The following is a 25,005-nucleotide window of genomic DNA, read 5'->3' on the forward strand; positions in this document are numbered from 1 at the left end:
CAAGATAAGACAAAATTGACATTTCCTTTTATAGGTCATTTGGAAATATTTTAATTGGCTGTTGGTTTCAATTAGTAAGCAATTCATCCAAATTTTTGTCTAATTTGTTGAATAATTAAAGTTTAAGAAGTCAAAGAAAATAGGTAGATTTGATTCGGTTGCTATAACCAATTGGTAGAAAAAAAGGCACCATGGAGAAAAGAGGACTACGTGAGATGAATACTTATTTTTACTATATATGTGTGGGAGAATTGAATATTTAATCTTGAAGTCGATAGTACAAGTTTGAGCTATACTTATTTTGACAAGAAAAAAAAACATGATGGGTCTTTCAAGAATCTTGCTATCACTACAAGAAATTTGACTTTACATTTCGGTTGGAAAATATAAACATGGATGTACAATGTCGGTTGCACAAAAAAAAAAAAAGCGGATCTTTAATGTCAGTTTTAAACTGACATTATAGGTATATTTTAATAAAACTACAATGTCGGTTTAAAACCGACATTGTAGATAAACCCTGTTAAAACCTTCCCTTTTTTCAAAATAAAATGAAATAAAAAAAGTTTAAAACACCAAATTTCATTCCCTCCTTCCCCTCATTTTCATCTCTCTATTTCTTAACCATTTGCAGGAACCTCAACCGATAACCTCCATCGCCTCTGTCGTCGTCTAGCCACCACCATCCACACCATTGATCAGGAAGATCCAGCCACTAACGTCTTCTTCAGGTCACTTTTGGATAGCCAAATCTGCGCATGCATCCCAGTCTCGCGTTTGCCCAGCCTATTAGGGACAAAGAAAGAGCAGCCCACGTCAGCAACACAAATGGCACAGCTAACCTACCTGGAAGGATAGTCAGCAGGTGATGTGGCCCTATCCCAGCCAACCGGAGGCCCTATTTCTGATGGATTTTCAAGTGGAAGTGCTGGGAGTTCGAGCGCGACAATAGTTGCAGAGGTTAATCCTCAGTTTGAAGCCTAGATGGCAGTTGATCAATTGCTTCTTGGATGGCTGTACAATTCTATGACCCTTGAAGTAGTTGTCCAAGTCATGGGATGTGAGAGCGCTTGGATGCTGTGGGAAAGTATTAACAAACTCTTCGGTGTTCAATCACGTGCTGAAGAAGATTATCTCAGGCAAGTGAATCCACTCGAAAAGGAAATTTAAAAATGGAGGAATATTTGAGAACCATGAAAAATAATGCTAATAATTTAGAACAAGCTGGTAGTCCAGTTTCGACTAGGGCTTTGGTGTCACAGGTACTCCTAGGATTGGATGAGGAATACAATGCTGTGGTTGCCACGATTCAAAGTAAAGCGGAAGTGTCTTGGTTAGATATGCAGTCAGAATTACTTCTTTTTTAGAAACGGTTAGATTACCAAGCGGTGCAAAAAGTGTCAACTGGTTTTAGTCACAATGCCTCAGTTAACCTTACCAACACAAGAAGCTCTCCCTTCAATCCAAACTCAAGGCCTCGGGGAAACAACAACAACAATAACAATTTTAGTGGAAATCAGAGAGGAAATAGAGGTAACAGGGGCCGAGGCAGGGGAAGAGGCAATAAACCAACTTGCTAAGTGTGTGGTTGACTTGGCCACACAGTTTACTATTTCTATGGTCAGTTTAACAAAGAGCTTGCACCACCAAACTTTTCTCAGAACAGGGGAGGTCATGTCAATCAACAACAAAACAAAGGGCCTTCTCAACAAAATCAATCTGCCCTTGTGACCTAACATACTTCTCAACCGTACATGGCAGGCCCTAAAATTCTTACTGATCCGAGCTGGTATGCAGATAGTGGTGCATCAAGCCATGTGACAGTAGACTACATCAACCTTGGGAACCTAAATGAATATGGAGGTAAGGAGTCAGTTGTAGTTGCAAATGGTGATAGTCTTAAGATTTCTCATATAGGTGATACATCTATTGTGAATGAACATGTTAAGCTGAATTTGAAAGATGTCTTATATGTACCTAACATTACCAAAAACCTTGTGAGTGTGTCCAAGCTTACAAGGATAACAATATACTTATTGAGTTTCATAATGGTTTCTGTCTCATCAAGGACAAAGACACGGGGCTAATCATGCTGAAGGGGCAGCTAAGAGGTGGTCTGTACTAACTTGAGGATGTTAAAGTCTATTCAAGAGGGAGTTCCACTGAAGAGTCTGATCAGAAGAATATAATGCACATAAATAATCACCTACCTGTTTTGAATGTATCTAGTTTGAGCCAGTGCCCTAGAATGAAAGTGTCTAAGAATGTATGGCACAAACGGCTTGGTCATCCTACCTTGAAAACACTAGAACTTGTCATTAATCAATGTAACCTTCCAACTATTATTAATGATAAAGTTCAATTTTGTGACTACTGTCAGTATGGAAAATCTCATGCACTTGCCTTTCCAAATTCTGAGTCAAGATCTAATAACATGTTTGATTTAGTTCACACTGATCTATGGGGGCCTGTACCTCTCTTGTTATCTAAAGGGTATCGTTACTATGTTATATTTGTTGATGACTACAGTAGGTACACTTGGATTTACCTTTTGCGACTGAAAAGTGACACTGTGGTAGCCTATCAACATTTCACTTCCATGATTAAACAACAGTATAATGGGACAGTCAAAACACTTCAATCAGATAATGGGAGAGAATTTGTTAAAGTGCATCAGCTCTGTGGAAAAGAGGGGACTATTTCACGTTTCTCGTGCCCTTATACATCGACACAAAATGGTAAGGCTGAAATGAAAACAAGAATATTGTTGAGAAGGGACTTACCATGCTGGCTCAAGCATCTATCCTTCTTACTTATTGGTGGGAGGCTTTTGCATATGTTATCTATCTTATAAATGGTATGCCGACCCCAACTCTACTAGGTAAGTCCCCTGTTGAGATATTGACTGGTAAAAGACTAGTGTTTGAATATCTGAAATTTTTTGGATGTGCTTGCTTTCTCGGTTTAAGACAGTATAATAGTCACAAACTGAACTATCGCACGAATAAGTGTGTTTACTTTGGACCTAGTCCTAAGCATAAAGGATACAAATGTCTGACCATGGCGGGAAAATTTTTTATCTCTCGGCATGTAGTATTTAATGAAGATAATTTTCCATTTCAGCATACTTTCATAGGTACAACGACAGCTTCAACACAACCAACAGCCCCTGTCTCTTGGCTGCCTACTGCTACTGCCTTACCCCATCCTGTCCCACCTTCTCCTCGCTTGTGTCTTAGTAACCCTGCTGCTACATACAATCCATCTCCCTCACCAGACACAAATAGCTCAGTTTCTGATCCTCCTGTAAATACTCCTTTTATAATCACTCCTACACCCACCCCTCTGCCCTCAAACCAGAACCAAATGCCCCTCAATCAGCCAGTTGATCAAATACTACACCTTACACCTCCTCAGCCCCCTGCTGTACCGAATGCAACTAATTAACCACCTCTCCATACAAATGAATCCTCACTCGACACTACTCCTCCACCACTTCCCTTCCATCTTCCCACACATCCTATGATAACCAGGGGAAAGGCTGGAATTTTCAAGCCTTAGATACTGAACACTCAGCCAAAGAAAGATTGGTCCATGACCGAGCCTACACGGGTGAATGATTCACTTACCACACCACAATGGAGATATGCAATGGATGAAGAGTATGCGGCTTTCATGAAAAATGGTACATGGAACCTTGTTCCTTATTCTCCCTCCTTGAATGTTATAGGTGCCAAGTGGGTTTTCAAAATTAAAAAACATCCTGATGGCATGATTCTACAAGGCACGATTGGTTGCAAAAGGTTTTCATCAGACTCCAGGTGTTGACTTTTTTTAAACGATCAATCCAGTTGTTAAAGCTTTCACCATTTGTATAGTGCTTACCCTTGTTGTTGCTTATGAATGGAAAATGAGACAACTTGATTTCAACAACGCCTTCTTGAATGGTAAGTTGGAAGAGGATGTATACATGAGTCAACCACCCGAGTATGTTAATCCTCAATATCCTCATCATGTATGCAAGCTGAATAGGGCTATTTACGGTCTCAAACAAGCCCCTCGGGCTTCGAATAATACACTAAAAGAAGAAATTTTAGCTTGGGGTTCCAAAATGCCAGGTTAGATACTTCTCTCTATATTTTTAAACAAGGATCAACTATTCTGCTGCTATTAATTTATGTGGATGATGTGATTGTCACTGGAAATGATTCTACTCTTATACATCGGCTGGTTAATCTGTTAGATACTCGGTTTGATCTTAAGGATCTTGGTCCTCTTCACAATTTTCTGGGTGTACAGATTAAATATCTAGAACAAGGGATACTACTTAGTCAAGAGAAATATGTTGATGATCTTCTGTACAAGCTTAACATGTTCGATCTCAAGGCTGCCCCTTCTCCAAGTGTAATGAACAAACAACTATCAATTCACAGTGGTACACCTCTTACCAATCCTTTCTTATATCGAAATACCGTCGGGGCTCTCCAATACCTCACCAACACTCGGTCGGACATGACTTTCATGGTAAATCAACTAGTCAGTTTTTAAAGTGTCCTATCGATAGTCACTGGGCTGCTGTGAAACGATTCTTCGCTATCTTAGTGGTACCAAGCACTATGGTCTTTGTATTCAATCGAACTCATATTTATCCATTTCAGCATTTTCTAACGCTGATTGGGCAGCAAACTTAGATAACCGTACGTCTGTTGTTGCATATTATGTCTTTCTTAATGGCACACTTGTATCATGGTCATTGAAAAACCAGTCCGTTGTGGCTTGTTCAAGCACTGAATCAGAATACAGGGCGCTTTCTCATGCCTCTACTGAGATCATTTGAATTCAACAACTTCTTGGAGAGATTGGAGTCCATCAACGTACCAAACCAACTCTGTGGTGTGATAACTAAATGCTGGCGTATTAGCAGTCAATCTTGTATTTCATGCTCGAACGAAGCATGTTGAGATTGACATACACTTTATACGTGATAAAGTTCTCTAAGACCTTCTAGATGTTCGATACATTCCCTCTATTGATCAAGTAGCTGACTGCCTTACTAAAACTCTTACACACAGTCAATTCTTCACGCTTCGACACAAACTCGGCATCGTTGAACTACCATCTTGTTTGAGGGGGGATATTAAGGACAAAGAAAGAGCAGCCCACGTCAACAACACAGATGGCATAGCTAGCCTACCTGGAAGGACAGTCAGCAGGTGATGTGGCCTTATCCCAGCCAACCAATTCTGTGGAGAACCTCCTATTGTAGAGTGACACATGTAGACTGCCATTCTTTATTCAATTACTATTCTTGCCCTTGAGTCTAGGGTTCTGTATATTAAAACACTGCAGCTTTATTTTTGCCAAGATTATGAAATAATCAATTATCAAATAGTTGTTCGTGAGCAGTCTCTTCTGCCTCTCTGTTTTTTTCCTTTTCTGTGTTTGCCTTTTTCTTTACGTTTTCTTCACTCCTCAGCCATCAGCCTCGTTCTGTTCACGTTTCTGTTCGAGTTTTTGGCATGTGAGTTCTACCGACATGTGTTGCCGTCGATGAACCTCCGTCATTCCTGTGGGTTTCGGTGGAATCTTAGAGTTAGGTAAGGATTGGTTTATTTTCGTAAGTTTTGTGAATTTTCTTGAGGTAAAGTATGATTTGAAATTATGAAACTAATTATGGTTTATGTTTACAATAGCTTCATTTTGAGCTAGTAAAAATAAGAAAGAGTTGTGGTGGGATGCGAGGGAAGGCTATATGTGGCTGAAAATGGAAGAAAGCATTTTAGTTTGCTTGATAAATTATCATTTCAAAAAATAATTTATAGAAAAACCAACGTTCTCATCCCTTGCTATTCGTCAATTTATTTAAAATTAAACACTTAAAAAGTTAACCCAAACACCCTCTAAATTATTGTAGGGTGTTTCCTGATACTCCTTTTTTTTTTCTTTTTGTTTTAAACTTTAGGCATTGAGTATTTGTATTCATTTTTTAGTTTCATTACCTTATTGAGATTATTTAGTTTCATAAATATAGTTATTTGTTTTTATTTTTTTTATACATTTTTTAATTTTTTGTTTATGTTTGTGTATTTTGTCAAAATGAATTCGGTTACAATTGTCTTTTCTCTTAGTTATTAGGTTGGGCCTACAAGCATGGGAAAGAGGCTGCACAATTTCTCCTTAATTTTTAAGGCAATGGGTGTCTGACTCTTCGAAATGTTTTTGGGTACATATCCTCGTTCTTGTACATTCTGACTAAACATTGCTCATCTTGAAAGTTTATGGTACCTTTTATTATAGACCTCTTCTTGTGGATTCTACTCTATGAATTGACAACTATGCAAGTAAGTAAAATTTTTATTGCAACCTTGTCTTGCACAACCGTCTAGTAATTAATAGCCACTCAATTACTTTTAGCACTATGATATATATACACTTAACCTAATGTTTGACAAGCCTTTTTCTCATTAAATTTGTAGTATAGTAACTTCTCACTTATAATTTTTTTTTTTTTTTTTTTGTAGCAGGACATGTTAAGACTAACTAATTAGCATGGATGTTCCATCACTGGTGGTTAATAGGTAGTATGTATCAGTTCTCTTTTTCTCTCTTGCTATTTTTTGTCTCATTTGATGAGAAACCAACAGGATATGGACTCGCAAAAGAAGAATTACTCTATCAAAGCATTGGTTTTTCTTGAACTTGATTTAGAAATGGTGACTAATGTTGAACTATTCAATCCGTATTCTCGTTGTGTTCCTCAATTTCATAACAAATAATACTCTTTTATTTATCAATCTTAATTGCAAAGTTGACCTACCGAAAGTGAAATAAGAATAGAATAGTAGTTTTATATTCAGTTAAAACAAAATTGCATATTAATTACATGAAAATGATAATAATAAAGTGCAAGATATGACAAAATTGACATTTCCTTTTATAGGTTATTTTGTGAAATATTTTAATTGGCTGTTGGTTTCAATTAGTAGGCAATTCATCCAAATTGTTGTCTAATTTGTTGAATAATTAAAGTTTAAGAAGTCAAAGAAAATAGGCAGATTTGATTCTGTGCTAGAACCAATTGGTAGAAAAAGAGGCACCATGGAGAAAAGAGGACTATGTGAGATGAATACTTATTTTTACTATATATGTGTGGGAGAATCAAATATTTAATCTTGGAGTCGATAGTACAAGTTTGAGCTATACTTATTTTGACAGAAAAAAAAAAACATGATAGGTCTTTCAAGAATCTTGCTATTACTACAAGAAATTTGACTTTAGATGTCGGTTGAAAAATATAAACACGGATGTACAATGTCGGTTGCACAAAAAAATGAACTTTAATGTCAGTTTTAAACCGACATTATAGGTATATTTTAATAAGACTACAATGTCAGTTTAAAACCGACATTGTAAATAAACCCTTTTAAAACCTTCCCTTTTTTCAAAATAAAATTAAATAGAAAAAAGTTTAAAACACCAAATTTCGTTCCCTCCTTCCCCTCATTTTCATTTCCTGCCAATCCTCTACTAAAAAGAAAAAAGAAAATAAAAGACCCAGAACCCTAAAAGTGTAACGTCCAACCTTTATCTCTCTCTCTATATATTTCTTAGCCATCTGCAGGAACCTCAACCGATAGCCTCCATCGCCTCTATCGTCATCTTGCCACTCCAATCCACACCGTTGATCAGAAAGATCTAGCCACCGATGCCGTATGCAGGTCACTTTTGGATAGCCAGATATGTGCATGCATCCTAGTCGCGCTTTTGCCCAGCCATCAGCCTTTTTCCGTTCACGTTTCTGGCATGCGAGTTCTATCGTCGTGCGCTGCCACGACGAACCTCCATCATTCCTGTGGGTTTCACCGAAATCTTGGAGTTAGGTAAGGATTGAGCTCAAGTTCACTTATTTTACGTTTTGTTTTCATCGTACCAACGAATGCTCTACTTAGAAAAAAAAAAAAAAAAGTGAATTGATTTCACAGCTTCTCTTTGCCCCCTATGACGTCTAGTCATATTCTACTAAGGCTTTTATTTACGAGGTTCTGAATACTTCATTTTTGACTTAATGGATGCACTAATGGATGAGGGGTAGCGTGGGCAATTCCTAAATATTGAGAGAACGTTGATAAAACCGAGCTTGGATGGAACTGAACAAGGCAAACAAATACAAAAGTCAAAGGCTTTATTATTGAGAAAGTCAAAGGAGGTTATTTAGTAGCCATCGCGGGTTTCATTACTTTTCTTCCATTCCGTCCTCTCATAAGTCAAAGGATATCGAATGATCGATTCACCATTGAGAGCATTAACCCCAAAAGAACAAATATTGTGGTGTTCTAAGAGTGGCAAATCAAACAAGAACTTGATGAGCGAAATCCGCTGACGAAAAAAAAAGAGCTTCTTTTTAATGCTTCGCTTCTCTCCCTATCGGTCAACCTCTATTAAGTTCTTATTCAAGGGATTTTAGTCTAAGGCTAACTATTGGGAATCATATCAAATGGAGCAAAGCCATACCTAACTGACTTAGGATGCAACTTTGTCTTAGCCTTCTACACGAGCCAACAAGTCGCTTCTTTCGGTTAGAAAGCGCTAGCGGCCTTACTTAGCTTAGGAAAGATACCATTTCTCTTGTTTAGCCAAGAATTTAAATTACTCAAGCTAAATCCGCGGGTAGTCTTTCCTTAGCTACGCTAGAAGGGATAAGTCTTTTCTGTTAGAAAAATCCTGTGAGAAAACCATTTCAAGCTCTCTTTCTTGTATTCATAATAGTCTTAAGTCAAAGTGAAATCGGCCAGTCAGTAACTCTTTTTAGCCAGTACGTTCTATTTCAGCTCGATCAATGGCACTAGGAGGCTCGAGAGCCCTCTGTTCTCTAGTTGAAAGCGTAACTGTGAAATAGAAAGTCTTCGTTTAGCTTAGCGAGAGATGCAAGAAAGGTTTGTGACAGTGCCACTAGATAACTACGCTAGGGCTTGAACAGACAAAGCACATTCGACGATTTGATGCCAAAGGGCGCGCAGCGGCAAGGCAATCTGTCTTCACTCAAAGTTGATCCTGCAGCATCTGTAGTATGCTACAAAGAAGCATGAAAGAGCTATGCGCAATCAACAGAAAAAGACCAAGCCAAGACTTTCACAATGAAAAAACTTCCCGAAGGTAAGCCATAAAAAACGACGGGCTAAGCAGGCATTCACTCCTCCCTATGCCGAACTGCCAACTTTCTATGCCTGACTTTCCATTGACTCCTACTAATTACCGCTCCATGGGAAAATCTTAATCTCCAATCAACGAATAAGAAATAGGAAGCCTCTGGCCGATTAGCAGCTAGGCGAACGGGCGAGTGGCCTTGAGCTAGTCTTTTATTCTCCCGAAGGAACTCCATTTTTGCAACTTGGACAACTGCTCTTTCTCTGACCCTTTCTTCTGTTTAAGGAATTACTGATTGTATAATAGCGGCAGGGATGAGAGAGAAGATGGCACAAAAGATCAAACTGGGGCTGCACAACCTTTTTAATCAGTAAAGGGGGCACTAAATCAGCATAGAAGAAGACACTTGATGAATTTAGCATAAATATCTTTCAAAATAGAATATTTGTGTCAAAAGGTAGCAACTACTATCAGGTTCAAGCCTTAAAATGCTCTCTCTTTCTAAGAACTAAAGTAAAGGCATGCCTGATCCCAATGCAATGGCCGTTTCCTCATCCTCATAAAGGCACTTCTTTCTTTTCTATTCATTTCATTGTGTGGCTACAATCCTTTCATTCTGTTGGGGAAGCGATTCAGTATGAAGAACTTAGCGCATGACTAATTCCATTTCAACCACTTCCACTGCGGAATACGACTTCGGCAAATGAGAAAACTAGCACCAACGACCTACAACGCAACTGGAAATGCGTCACGCCTCGCCCACGGAGATTACTACTCTGGACTGGATAGACCACCATGGGATAGACCTCTTGAGGATGAGGATAGATACAGATCCAAGCCGGAGAGCATTATAATGAATAAGGACCTATTACATCAATTCCTTTTAACGGTAGGCAGGCCAATAAACCGCTCTGCTTGTCGGAGATAAGGTCAGTACGGAGGAGCTATGCCTAGGACATGCTGTCGAGAAGATGGATAAACACATCTACAAAGAATGGGGTTGCCATCCCGTCCTTCTAATGTCCCTCGCGGTTGGAGTTGGCACTCTCCTCACTACTTTATTTTATTATAAAGGCAAAAGGATTGAAGAGAGATGCTCACTAATCCACAATTAGTAACAAGGGAATCTCCATTACCAATCGAGAAGAATTAAGGATCACGCTCTAATAGCTCCGAATAAATGAAATCTATCATGCCTTTCCATTGCCTTTCAAGTGTCTGCCTTGGATTGTTTCGTGGCGTGCCTATTCTCTTTGTCCACAGGGTACCTTTGTTTCCACGATGGCATCTAGAACATTCCAACAAACAGACTTCTTGATCTTTGAAAGGAGGGTGCATTCTGCCATTTTCTCCCTTTCTTTTCTGTACAAGGGATCCCCCTCCCGCTAGTTGGTTGGTTGGACTCTCTCACTAGACTCTTTCATATGACATCTGGTTACCTTGCTAGCCTATACATAGGCAGGTTTTCTTCCATGGATCGTAGAGTTCTTCAACTTCATCCTTGGACCTCTGACCAAAGATCTCAGTGATTATGGAAAGCAAAGCTATGTCGTATTTTCTTTGAAGTAGAGTGAGACCTCTATTTCAAGAGGGATCCTGCCCTTGAGAAGAAAGTCCTACCGTCTACTTCCCTTCAAACTATTCTTCTTCGATACCGCTTCATGGAATATCCTCTCTTATTGATCTTATGGAGAAATCCATGTCGGTCAACTGTAGGAAACTGGCCTATTACTGTATCCTTTCAACCACAACTTTTATTTGCAGGTTCGAATAGGTACCTGACAATGAACTTGGACCCCAACAAGTAGTGCCTCAAGTTCGTAGGCAATGCACCACCGGTCATCTCCTTCTCTTGAACTGTATAGGGCGGTCGGTATCATTCAGCTTGCGGCTCTCAGGATGGCCTTCTTGCATCAACACTCCACCAATGGAAAAATCGGACAGTGTGTACCTCGTATGCCTTGGTGTAATCCGGAAGATCTAACACCGGTTCTTCCATCACCGCTCGTTTTCAACCTCGAATGCATCTTGGCATCTAGCATCCCAAACCCAAGCTCTATTCTTCTTCAACAAATCAGTGAGCGGGGCTGCCATGGAAGAATAGCCTTTGATGAATCTGCTATAGTAGTTCACAAGGCCAAGGAAAGAACGCTGCTCGGACACCTTCCTTGGTGGCTCCCAATCTTGAATGGCTTGCACCTTAGACTTATCAATACGTAGCTTGCCCTCCCCTCCGCCCCACAATATGCCCCAAGAACATGACTGAATGTTGTGCAAAAGTACACTTCTTCTTCTTCACGTACAATTCGTTCTTCTTAAGTACTTGGAAAACTTGTCGTAGGTGCTTTTTTTACCTCTAAAGTCTTACTATACACCACAATATCATCCAAGTATACTACGAAAAACTTGTCCAAGAAAGGCTGGAATACCCGGTTCATAAGAGTGCAAAATGTGGCGGGGGCATTGGTGAGTCCGAATAAGAACTCAAAGGAGCCATACCTTGTTACACATATGGTCTTCGGCCCATCTCCTTCGGAAATCCTTACTTGATAGTACCCCGATCTCAAGTCAAGCTTCGTAAACCAGCTAGCTTCCCCAAGTTGATCAAACAAGTCCGCAATCAAGGTAATGGGATACTTGTTCTTCACTGTTATCTTGACCCTATAGTTTTCACAGCGTCAGCGATAGCAACTCATGAACGAAGTGCTCGACCATTGAAAACAACTTTAGGATGAGCAGGACTAAGTAAAAAGAGCTTATTTATTCATCGATAAAAAGCCTGAACTTCAAAAAAGAATAGAACCAGACGCTTTAATGGTAGTAAAGTCAGTCCAAGTCCATCTGTAAAGATAGACAAATTCTTCGTATCGCCGTTTTATATAAGCTCCAGTGAAGTAATGCAATTGCAATAGAGGGAGTGTGAAACTCAATACAGAATAGAAAGTTGTTCCAGGAGAAGGTGAATCGGGCGAATAGGGCTAAGGCGCATTTATTAGAGTCAGGCAAAACACAGCACTCAACTTAAGACAGCGAGAGACAAAGCAGCTAAATTAGTGTTTAATTGCTTTTCAAGGGTATTGACATAGTCCCCTATTAGGGACTCTTCAATCTCGTTGGATGTTGAAATAGCATAAAAACCTCTTCTGGCTTTATCAGTCCTTACTAAACGTTCTAACGAGAAGCTATTCGATCATGACTTTCAGGTTCAGTTGGTTCCATAAGGTTGTTTCAACCATTCCTCTTAAGCGTAAGGGACAAGAGTTGCTCGAACGTCAGCAAGAGGGACGAGAGTTTGACACAGGACTCTTATCTCTAAGCAAGATGATTCATAATTGTCTATATAAAGAAGAATTCTGTCTTTCGAAGCGAGCCATTGGCAAGAAGCACAGAATCCGCTCGGGGACTAAGCGCATATACCTTGTCTTCTTTCATTGAAAAGGTACGGTGACGAATAAACGGATCAAGTAGTGCAGAAGGACCTACGACGATAAAGTAGAAAGAGAGGACATAGGGAAGCTGCGGGCAAACAAACTACATAGCGGGCAATTTGCGGAGGACTCATGTAAACTTCTTTTTGTAGGTCCCCGTTCAGGAAGGCATTTGGAACATCTAATTAGAATAGAGGCCAATCTCGATTCGCTGCAATAGAGAGCAGGAGACGAACAGACTGAATCTTGGCTACCGGGGTGGGGTAAATAAGGGCTTCCTCGTAATCGAGACCATATGTTTGAGTCAAGCCTTTAGCTACTAGCTATACCGACCTTTTCCTCCTTTCTCTCATAAAGCTTCCCTTCACCCAGTCCCATATCCAATTAGTAGAGATCGAGATGGCGAGACTCAAAATAATACAAATGCGCATTTCCTCTCTGAATCGAGAGGTATCAGATCGAAGTAACATAAGTCATGTATTCTAATTGAAGTGATTTCCGGGAGAACAAAGTGGATTGTTGAGCCAATTCTAGCATGAGAGGACCAATGAGACAGAACACTGTTGGATGCATTCCTTCGCTAGCAGGGCTTCCGCCCATCTCAATTGATGAGTCTTCGGTCAGTAATCTCGTACTCTCGACCGGCTCGAACCACTACGTTATCCATGTTCCGACTCATTCGTATGCTCATCCTATTCATGCCACCAGAACCTGTAATAAACCATCATTTCAAACCATCCTGTTACAGGGAATCTTTGGATATCAGTTCGAAGGGAGCGCCGAACACCGAAAGTGAAGTTGCTCCTACCTACAGGAGCATCCGCCTTTTTTCGGGGGATCGGGAAGAGGAAATCAAGTGTGAGCTCTGAGGTCAATGGTAATATGTCACCCTGCTTTAATGAGAGTACTCTTTCCATTAGGAGCTTCGCCCAGCTGAGCTAGGCTACTTCCCTAATGAAACTAATAAAGTATAAAGGTAAGTTTAATAAATAATATAAATTGAGTATCAAATTCCCTTAGCAAGCATTGGCGATAAACGAATTTCTTTATTAAATATTAGATCGATTCGATCGATTCTTCTTAGGGTGATGAGAATAGGCTCAGGCTATGTACGGCTTATTTAGTATTTTTTTTATGGCGCGAATCCTATTAAGCGTTAGAGAAATTTCGGTCTTAAGCAACCAATTTTTCCTAGTATAGTCATCATTGGATTACCATTCTATTTTTAATTCTGGGGCTCGTAAAAGGTATGCTTCGGCCTCCCGATCCGAGAGGGACACGACGCAAGATAATGATGGGTCAACCACGACTGGCGCAGCTGGTTGAACTGCTACTTTCGCTCGGTGAATAAGAATCAATCCTCAAATTATTCTTTGGATAAACGACTGGATTTTGATCTTCTACTTCATTCCTATCTGCTTCGTGGATTAAGTGGTGGTGGTGCCTCTTCCACTGCTTATTGGTGGGTTCGAATATGGCACAGGAGTTGCTGACTTCATTCAGATGGACACTACAATTATGGCTCGATCGAATATCCAGGAGATAACTTGTATACCAACAGTACTGCAGCTAGCTCAAAAGCGGATGGATCAACAATGGTAACTCAGACTGGCTCCGAAGGAGTATAGCTTTATTGGGGGTGAACTTACTACTCCTGACTTTCCTCATAGGGGTAGACAGGCTTTTTTTTGCGAGGTAAACAACTGATTCTTAGTCAACTCGGTTAGCTTCCTCTGCTTCCGGTGGTGGGCCAACCACTGATGCGGACAGAGGCTAGGTAATGTCTCTCCAACTAGCTCTACCCTGGTCACAGGGTCAATAATAGGTCCGGTGGTTCTTCGACTTTTTGTTTGGCATTAAAGAGTTGCAAATCTTCTTTGACGAGAGTTAAAAAAAAAAAAAAAGAAGAGAAAACCGACTTTGCCTTCAACAATAACAAAAAAGGAAATAAAGGGCTTTTTAAGACACTGGCGGTTGTAAGATCAGACAAGTCCTCTTTCAACAAATTGGAGATTTTCGTCTGTTGTTAGAAAGATGATACCTCTGCTACAATCAACTGGTGATCCTCCGGGTACTATACACATGAGTGAAAGATAGAAACCTACCTTGCTCAAAAGATCTGAAAATCCTTATGCTTCAAACTCTTTTGCTTACCGAAATAGGAACACGTCATGACAATAACGACTATGTGTAAATGGAAAGTTGGTTGTAAACCCTCTTTCAAAGCTGTGACGAAAGAAATTATATAATATAAGATGGGTGTGCATTAGGGATTCCCGTTTTTGGTGCCAAATTGGATCCCTTATCGTCTATGATATGTCGATCCAAAAAGGGCGAAATGAGACGCAAAATAAATGGATCCTGGAAACTAGTTCCCAGTTTAGATAAGAGACGAGATTGAGAACTTCTAGTCATCGGCTGTCGAGCAACAAGAACACGCAGGAGTCGTCCTATCTGCCTAGAAAGATTCTCGAAGACTTTCTAATATTATCAAAATCAAGCCCCAGCCAACTTGACTTATTTAAACGGGAGATCTCGGTCGAGCTGCTTCGCCCCTCTTTCCTTTCCTAGAAAGATTCTCGAAGACTTTCTAATATTATCAAAATCAAGCCCCAGCCAACTTGACTTATTTAAAACCCCCAATTGGTATGAGATACCCGGAATGGGGGTATTGGTATAGACACCTTACTCCTCGCTCTTAAAGTGAGTTTGCTTCCGAGCCTAGTAGCTAAGTAGCTAGTAGTAAGCTATGAAAGCCATGGTAGCTGTTCTTGGCTGTTGAGTTTAGGCAGCTAGTGCTATGGAACTCATGTGCAGTCGGAGGTTCCCCGGGGTTGTCTCTTTCCTGCTTTTAGGAGCAAGCTACCTTATTTAAGTAACTAGTATTTAATTAAGGTTTGGAACCTCGAGTAGCTATGCTCGTCTCCTATGAGATTAGATATCCTGAGTAGGTGTGGGCTCTTCCTTATTAACTTATTAATGTGTTTGAAGCCTGGACTGAGTGACTTTCTTCCTAACCACTAATGCACCAATGTGATTTTCATGTTTGAATTATCTGCCATTGTTTGATTAGTCTCATGAAACTGTAAAACATTCTTTCTGGTGCTCCTAGGGGATATCAAGATGGGACGGCTAGTGGTATCGGAACTTCGTCCGCGTTGTTGGGCTACCAATGGATGATTTGATCTGAAAGCATAGAACATCTAGTTGATCCGGTCTTGATAGCTGTTTGTAGTTCCTACTAGTATCTATTAGAAAGCTATGAAAGGCAGGCAATCCATTCAAGCTAGTTATAGCCCGTAGTCTAATATGCCAACAAGCGTAGGCTAATGGTACAGGCAATAACCTCTTCAAGCCCGTAAGCTAAGCAAGGCAAGGAATGGATTAGATGGTTGCTCTCTTCCCTTTGTCAGTCAGATATATGGGAAGAGAGGCCTCTAAAGTCTCTCGGCTTTTCCAAGGATTTTTTCTTTTTCTCCTCTAATAAGAAAAAAATAGCTCTAAGAGATCGTAGTCCTTATATCTCCTCAAGAGCTTTCCTCGCCTCGCTGCCAACAAGAAAGAAATTTCGTTATGCGGCAAAGCGGATGAACTACCTAACTAAGGGAAGGGGGAAGAAGGGTCAAACACCTGATATGACTAAGCGCTAGGGGAGACTCTTATACCTGCACCTTCCATAGCTTACCAAATTCTTAGGGAATGGTTAAGGAATCGAATACTGATTTAGTGCACCTGTCGTTAATCGAAAATGGAAGATCGATCGGACCGATCCTCAGTTGATTCATTTTGGTCTGGTGTGGAAGATTTATGACATGGTTGCGGTAAAGGGTATAAATTTCCGAGTACCTATCTTGGACGTTGGTACCGGCCTCCCTTTAGGAGGTTATGTATTAGTTGGTATCAATGGTACAGCTTTCTTGGTGTGTGCTCTAGGTTTGACATAACCTAAAGTAGGACGTGGTATCGTGCTTCTTAGTGTTTTGATACACTTTGGAGAAGATCCCACGGTTATGACCATCAGCTTACTTACCCTAGCACAGGGGGCTCAGAAAACGAAACTGATAAATGAATGAACTTAGCCATATCCTTCATTTCAGTACTTTTGCTCCCTTCAACACGTCCCTCTACTCAACTTGGTAACCTTTTCCGATCCATTCTTAGCTCAGAAAAAATAGGAAATTTTTTAGAGAAAGAAAGGCCTAGCCGAAGGAGAAGGAGGCAAGCTTTAGCTTATGATTTCCATTGTCCAATCAACTAATGGGGTTTTGGGGTGTGCAACTTGAACTGCTTAATCTATTCCAGAATGTCAAAGAAATGGTTGCCCTAATCAATAAGCGGGGTTGACGATTCCGTAGACATCGTAGATGAAATACGAACAATAGCACGGGCAAACCAACGCTTTGATGAAAGTTGTGAGCTCTTAGCGATTAGTCNATACGAACAATAGCACGGGCAAACCAACGCTTTGATGAAAGTTGTGAGCTCTTAGCGATTAGTCAGTTCTCTTTTTGGGAGACAAGGGAAGGGCTAAGCCTCATGCTAGTCTATCTTCACCGTTGAACTCCTGTACGTACTAATGGTGTTACAACATGAAATGAGTCTGTAATTACTATGCTTTGTGGCATTAGGGATCTTGGGAACTTTAGCAATAATGGTATTGTTAACCTCCCTAAGCAAACTGCCAGAGTCAAAGAAGGAAAGGATAGCATCCAATACATCTTCTCCTACTATTGATGAATGAGTCAGTGAGTGAAGTATGGATTGAGGAGCAAGGTAAGTACGTATGATCAGTAAGTGCAAGTGTCTCTGTTGATCCCACACACAACTAAAGCAGATGAAGAACAATAGTGAGCAACAAGCTAAGCCAATAAGCAAAGCCACCTTTGAGTCAATCATAGGAGAACCGAAAGATCTGGCAAATGTCTCGGAGGGGGTTAAAGATTCTTTCAAAGTTTCTTATTGCGAAAGGAATGGCATTCTAGAAGCTCTCACTCAAACAAGGACTTCCTACACTATACTACCATCAGTCTGAACATTTTTTATTTAGCCTTAAAAAAAGATTTAAAATTAAACACTTGAAAAATTAAACCAAACATCCTCTAAGTTATTGTAGGGTGTTTGTTGATATTACTTTTTTTCTTTTCTTTTATTTTTTAAACTTTAGGCTAGAGTATTTGTATTCATTTTTTAGTTTCATTACCTTATTGAGATTATTTAGTTTCATAAGTTTAGTTTTTTTAAAAAAAAAAAAATTTATATGTTTTGTAATTTTTTTTTGTTTATATTCGTGTATTTTGCCAAAATGAATTCAATTATTGTTGTCTTTTCTCTTAGTTATTAGGTTGTGCCTACAATCATGGAAAAGAAGCTAATAATTTCCCCTGAATTTTTCTGCAATAAGTGTTTGACTCTTTGAAATGTTTTTGGGTACATATCCTCGTTCTTGTGCATTTTGACTAAGCATTGCTCATTTTGAAAGTTTATGGTACCTTTTATTGTGGACTTCTTCTTATGGATTCTACTCTATGCATTGACAGCTATGTAAGTAAGTAAAATTTTTATTGCAACCTCATCTTGCACAACCGGTTGTTAGTTAATAACCACTTAATTACTTTTGGTACTATGATATATATACTTAACATAATGATTACATTGACAAGCCTTTTTCTCATTAAATTTGTAGTATGGTAATTTCTCACTTATAAATTTTTTGTAACAAGACATGGTGAGACTTACTGATTAGTATGGATGTTTCATCGTTGGTGGTTAATAAGTAATATGTATAAGTTCTCTTTCTCTCTTGCTCTTTTTTGTCTCATTTGTTTCTTGAATTGCCATATTTTGATGGGAAACTAGCAGGATATGAACTCGCAGAAGAAGAATTACTCTATCAAAGCATTGATTTTTCTTGAACTTGATTGAAAAATGGTGATTGATGTTGAACTTGATTGAATTACCCAGTGAATTGTATGCTCAGGATTTAACTATTTTAATTGCTTAAGAATTCTAACTTAAATTATCAAGAGGGCTAACAAGAACAGTACTAAAAAAAATATAGAGAAACTAAAGGACCATTCAATTATAGAAATATAGGAAAATGTATTGAAATATGCTATAAACTCACAAATAAAATAACAAGATAAACCCTAGTCTTTCGAGAGGGCTAGTCTCTCCCAAATTCCCAATTAGAAAATCCTCACATAAAGTTCTTCACCCCCTCCCAATACTCCCTCTCCTTCTATTTATAGAAATATTCAGTAACTAACTTCTCATTTAATTACCCCTATACCCTTTACTAGTACTATACTAATATTCTACTAATACTCCTATTATTTCTATAGCTAGGGGCCTTACACATACTTTGGTCTTCAATGTAAATATATATATATATTGTTGGTTTGAATGGACATTGTACCCCTATAATGTTGGTTTTAAACTGACATTAGAGCTAGTTTTGTCGTAATGTATGTTTTTTATTTGTTATTTTTGCATTTTAAGAATATTACATCATAGATAAAGATAAACACTTGACCCTTCATTTTTTTTTAAAAAAAGTAGAAATGCTTTAGACGGTAGAATTATGGTCAACAATATGCTAATTAATAAATATCAGTATGTGTCAAAGTGAGTATTAGCTCAGTGGTACATGACCTTCGTCTCTAGAAGTTGAAGGTTTGATCCACACCTCTGTAATTGTACACATAAAATAATAAATAAATATTAGTATATGACATAATAGTGAAGGAGATTTTTAAAAATAAAACAATAAGGAAAAATAGTTTCACAAATTTAAAAATTTAATTATAGTTGTGATATCACATATAGACGTTGATCGAAATCTATCAGTGTTTATCAGTGATAAAAACTAATAGAAGTCTATCATTGATAAAAGCTTATAGAAATCTATCAGTGTCTATCAGTGATAGAAATTGATAGAAGTCTGCTATTGATACTATCATTGATAGAGATTTTTTTTTTTTTTGCTACGTCCGTAAATAGTTTGACATTTTTTTCTATATATGAAAATCTCTCTAATATCAAGACAAGCATGTCCATTTATTTTTATTTTTCATGATGAGTAGCTAAATTAGAGGAGAGCTGAGGTAAAAATACCACCATTCTGGTGAACATAACTTGTGGGTGATACTTGGTTTTAGTAACGTGGAAATACATTATTATGCTTGAATCTTTTTGGCTGATCGAAGAGAGTATTAGCTCTTCAACTGCTTAATAGTGTAAGGAAGAGTGAATCAATGTCTAAACAGAGATAGAGTTTTCCATTCTACGTCATGAGCAAAAGCATTAAATAACTGTAGACACATGGTGTGAATGAGGTAATATTATCCGAGAAGATAGATTTAAACACCGAGTTGTTCTACATACCAAGTTGTTAGTTCACAGGTTTTGTTCAAAAGAAGAGTGGTATTAGCCTCAACCCTCATTCATCCTTCAAACATCACCATCTAAACTTAGACAATATTATTATAAGGGTAGAAAAGTCCATAGTCGATACAAACTTAAAAGTATAATAATTACTAAGGGCGGATTTATGAAGGGCCAGGGACTGCCCGTCAACTAGTTACGAGGTAAATAAATGTATACCATTTTTTTAACCTATGAAATTTGTAGTTAAATTTAGTTATGATTATTATGTTTCTATTTTTAATTTTTTTTTTTTTTAAAAAAAAAAAAAAAAAACTAATTAGCCATCTATGCTTAGTGGTCGTTAGGGTTTATTTTTCAAATATATATGTTTTAATTTCCAACTTCATGTGCATTACTATATATATTTATTTATTTTAATTTTTTATACATTCAAAATATGTAGAAAATTTTAATCTTATTTTAATTTTTCTCACATATACATATTGTAATAAACAAAAAAATTTGGATCCTTGGTAAACTATTTTGCTAAAATCAATTGAATGAAAAAAAAAAAAACTTAGTTCTATTTTTTTAAAAAAAAATCGATAAATATATGTTTATTTTTTATTTATATATTAAGGTGAATAATTCTATTAAAAGTTTATATTATTTTTTTAGGACTAGTTGCATAAATGAAATTCAAGCTCGAAATAATATAATATGTAGTACAAGGATAAAATAACTGCATATATAGAGCAAAAAATGGTAAAAGACCAAAAAACCCACATCCAGCCACCATTTTTCACGCTACTTCTCGGTTTTCTCAAATTAAAAACTATCACTAATAGCTGCTATCAATAATAGCTTTCAATTTGAGAAGTGTATTATCAGTAGCTATCATTGATAGTGTTGGGGTTGATGCCCTAAAGCTCGTGGGTCCTATTGTTTGCAATTGTATTGTACAAATAGTTTAATTATAATAAAATTTGAGGTATTTTATTTGACGTTTAGTAGCATTAATCCACAAATCAATAAACAAACATTCAAGGTTATCTTTTGTAGCTTAAACATGTATGTATAGAAATATAGATGGATTGTGTTTAAGTGGTGATAACCTGAACAGTCTGTAGTAGATAGATAAGGTCAGATATCTTATTCTGGTGACATTACGAATATGACCCATTTTGTAAATGTTATAATTGTTGTAAAGTTCTACAAATGATCTGATCCTGATCATTCATGTAGATGTGAGTGGAGGTGTGTTCTATATAAAAGGGTTTGTATAAAGTCGGACCACGAAATGAATAGTCTCTCAATATATAACACCATTAATAGTAGAAACTTACATTTCACCAGGATAACCATAAATGATATGACCTAAATCCTGTGTGAGTTGTGAACTCCTGTTTATAAAGGTGATCATTTAATCTACATGGGTGAGAGTGGTCATTTCGCCAACTCAATATGCCTACCATTTTGGGGATTTATCTGATTGGAAAGTTGGGAATATAGCTACACAAAACGGAATTCACTCATTCCATACTGTTAGGGTAAGTAGATAAATTGCTCTCTTAAGGGCTGATTCTGAGTCTTGAACAATGTGGTGCCACACCCTCTCTTGGCACGAGAGGGGTTTGGTCATAGTTGGACTATGACTTATTGTTCAGTAGAAGGATCAGTGATAAAAAGTTAGATGTAACTATAGGGGAAAAACAGTAATTTTGACCCATTTGTACTTACGAGCAATTTGTGAAGGTTCATCGCACTGTTGACTGGTTATATCCAATGGACACATAAAATATATGTGTAGTATGAAGAATGAAATTGTCATTTTTTAGTGAAGCGACCAACAGTTAATGGATGTTGGGTAATTTAATTAAAGGAGTTTAATTAATTATCCAAATACCACTGAAGCTACAACCTATAGGTCCATTAGGTCCCTTCTGTAGCTCAATTGGGATTATTGAGACTCAAGTTAATTTTGGATTAATTTGAATTGTTCAAATTAATTGAGAGAAATAATTATGTATGATATAATTACTTTAAATTAATTATATGTGATATAAGTAATATAATGTATTTGATACATTATAATATAAAGTTTATTTGAGAGGAAATAAATATTTGAATATGATTCAAATATTAATTATATGAATTAGATTCATATAATTAAATTTAATATGATTTTGATTCACATTAAATACCATAAGATATTGAGATATTTTCAAACCATAGGTTATATTATATTTGATGTAATATAAACTATAGGTTATATGTTATATTAGATATAATATATAGTTTGATATATGTTATTGATAACTTGTAACTTGTAGAAATACAAGTTATTTTACCTCTTTCATCTAAAACAATTAAGAAAAATCATGGACAATACAACAGAATTGGTAAGAAATTCATGATTTTATTATATTATGTGGTCGCATGTGTACAAAATCTCCTAACCCTTAAAAGATATAAAAGTATGCTTCTTGAAATGCAAAAATCCTGTCATGCGATCAACAATTCATCATGGAAAAAATTCCTGACGCCAACATTGAAACCACATAGTTGGAAACGCATAGACTCTGCGATAGAAGAAAGGGAAGGTGACATGACACATAGGCGATGGAAGTCAAATCAAAGACCAAGTTGGTAGCTGACAAGAAAGGTTCATGGCAGAGCCAATGAACTTTTAACGCGAAGTAAACGGCACGTCAGGATATGGAATTTAATGTATGTCGTCATAATAATCATCAATAAGAGATAGAAAAGCTACCTCGTGACGCCTATAAATACCCCACAAGATTTCCATGCAAAAGAGAGTAAGGAGACGTTGGAAAAACTCTGCAAATATCTTCACTTTGCATATTTCTTTCGAGCCCTCGTGAAACCTTGAGTGAAAGCTCAAGAGCTCTCTTAGAGCAAAAGGGAATCCATCTTCTTCAACACAATTCTCAAGAAGCAGTTGTTTTAAAGAGCCAAAAGGAGCAAGAAACTGTCACCTACGGCTTGACTTTCTATCTCTATCTCTTTATCTTCTTTTTACTACAGTTGTTCATATCGTGTAAAACGTTGAAAAACTCATTTTTATCAATACGAATGTATTCATAGTTTATTATTCATCTATCTCTACATCTTTATTCATGAGTAACTCATTTTTGTATGAGTTGAGAATCATTGCAACTAACATGAATTAAGTAAAGTCTGATCATGTGTTCAACATGTTTTATGCATGCTTTGTAAGCTATTTGAATCAGTTGAGAGATTGCTTTAAATAGACTGAACCTATACTTGAAAATAAGGATTGCTTGCTATTGATGCGATGACACTATTGTTTCGATCTTGACGCTAATTTGTTGTTAAATAAAGGCGATGAGTTTATGTTCCCAAGTGTTGAAATGAAAGATGATGAATGCGTTGGAAATCATAATCGTAACAAAAGCAGCTTATGCAATGCGATGGAGTTGTCCGAGGGATAAATTAGGGTTAAGGCACATATTCACTTATATTCCCTAAGTAAATGCACAAACCATGTGTTCAAGCAAATTACTCGCAAATCATAACTACACTTCTTAGTGTATTTAGTCACATTTCCTATTTCTAGGATGCATGCGATGAGCTTTTAATGTAAGAGATATTTCTTTATTTTTAAAGGTAATCTCTTCTTATTTTAAGTTGTCCCTAACAAGTCACTTAAAAATGTCTAATAGAACTACAAATTTCAATTTTAGATCTAATGATGTTCAAAAATATTTTTTAAAAAAATTAAAAATTAACAATTTTATGGGACAAAATTTTGTTTTTTTCCCCTCTAATTGAACCTTAAATTTTCAAAATTTAGTTAATAGATTCCTTAATCTTTAAAATATCCAATGATATTTATTAGATACAGAGTTAAATTTAATGTCTAATATAACATTAACATTTTAAATATGTAAGAGACTTATTTGATAACAAATTGATATTTTAAAAATCTATTAGACACATCTATCAATAATTCGATGACTGTATTAGAAATTTTTTAGTTCCAAAAAAGAAAAAATATATATATATAATATATATATATATATATATATATATAGATATATATATATAATTATAATATATATTATATATATAATTCACGCGCTATATTTCTATCCTTATATAAATTTGTGTCCCTTAGGTTGATTACTTTTCTTTTGTCAATCTCATTTTTTCTATGCAGGATCTCAGTTATTATCACTATTTTCTAATACAAATTAAGGATGTGTTTGAAATACATTCCAAAGTGTTTAATTTAAAAATAAGTCATTTGAAAAGAAATTGAAGTATTTGGCAACCACTCAAAATAGCTTTTCAAGTATATTTTATTTATATTTTATCAATTTTTATTAAAAAAACAAATGTTTAAATAAAAATAAATTTTTTGAAAAAATACTTTCCTCTCAAATCAAATCCAAGTGGACCTAAATAGAATATAGAGATTTGAACACCTAAAAAACATGAGTAAATATCAATTATAATTGATTTATACTCGCTGTCGTGGATTTGAATAATTACATTTCATATTTAATGGTTAGTATATATCATTACGATAATAGTTTGTTTAAAATTAAAATTAGCCAGTTTTGAAAACAAAAAACCATATTCCCACGTCCCTTTGAATGTTCTCTGGTAACTAATTAAATAATAGAAAAGTCAACATTTAAAATTTATAATACTTATTAATTAATAATTGTAGACTTTACACTTGGAAATTTTGTGCTTTCTTATACGGGTTAAATGGCTGCGTTTTTTGTTTGAAAATGTTAATCATCAAAAAGTTAATGCCCCTGCCTAATAATCTTCATTTAATTTAATTCTTTTTTTTAAGAAACTTTTATTCAACTTTATGCATTTAAATGATGCTTCGTTATGCCGGTAAGAATTTAGCTTAAATGACACTTGTATACAAAAAGAAATGATGCTTCATGTAATAGGGGTTTTTTTTCCGTTCTCCTTTGATTTCAACGATTTGTGAGATTAAAACGATTCGAACTTAATTTTTTTTTTTTAGAATAAACAACAACAAACAACTACAAGATTATAT

The 25,005-nt window shown here is 36.7% G+C and overlaps 1 long non-coding RNA gene across 2 annotated transcripts; it reads left to right on the forward strand.

The window, feature by feature from the left end:
• Positions 1–5,328: 5,328 nt before the first annotated feature.
• Positions 5,329–10,549, forward strand: LOC120073799. Of its 2 annotated transcripts, none has more exons than XR_005480800.1 (3): positions 5,329–5,597; positions 6,129–6,341; positions 6,522–10,549. It is a non-coding gene; the product is annotated as an uncharacterized LOC120073799 (long non-coding RNA). The 2 variants fall into 2 exon arrangements; XR_005480806.1 differs by having other exon boundaries at positions 6,525–10,549.
• The last annotated feature ends 14,456 nt before the right edge of the window (positions 10,550–25,005 follow it).

Source organism: Benincasa hispida, chromosome 1 (assembly GCF_009727055.1).
Source record: "Benincasa hispida cultivar B227 chromosome 1, ASM972705v1, whole genome shotgun sequence".
In the NCBI taxonomy this organism is placed as follows: domain Eukaryota; kingdom Viridiplantae; phylum Streptophyta; class Magnoliopsida; order Cucurbitales; family Cucurbitaceae; genus Benincasa; species Benincasa hispida.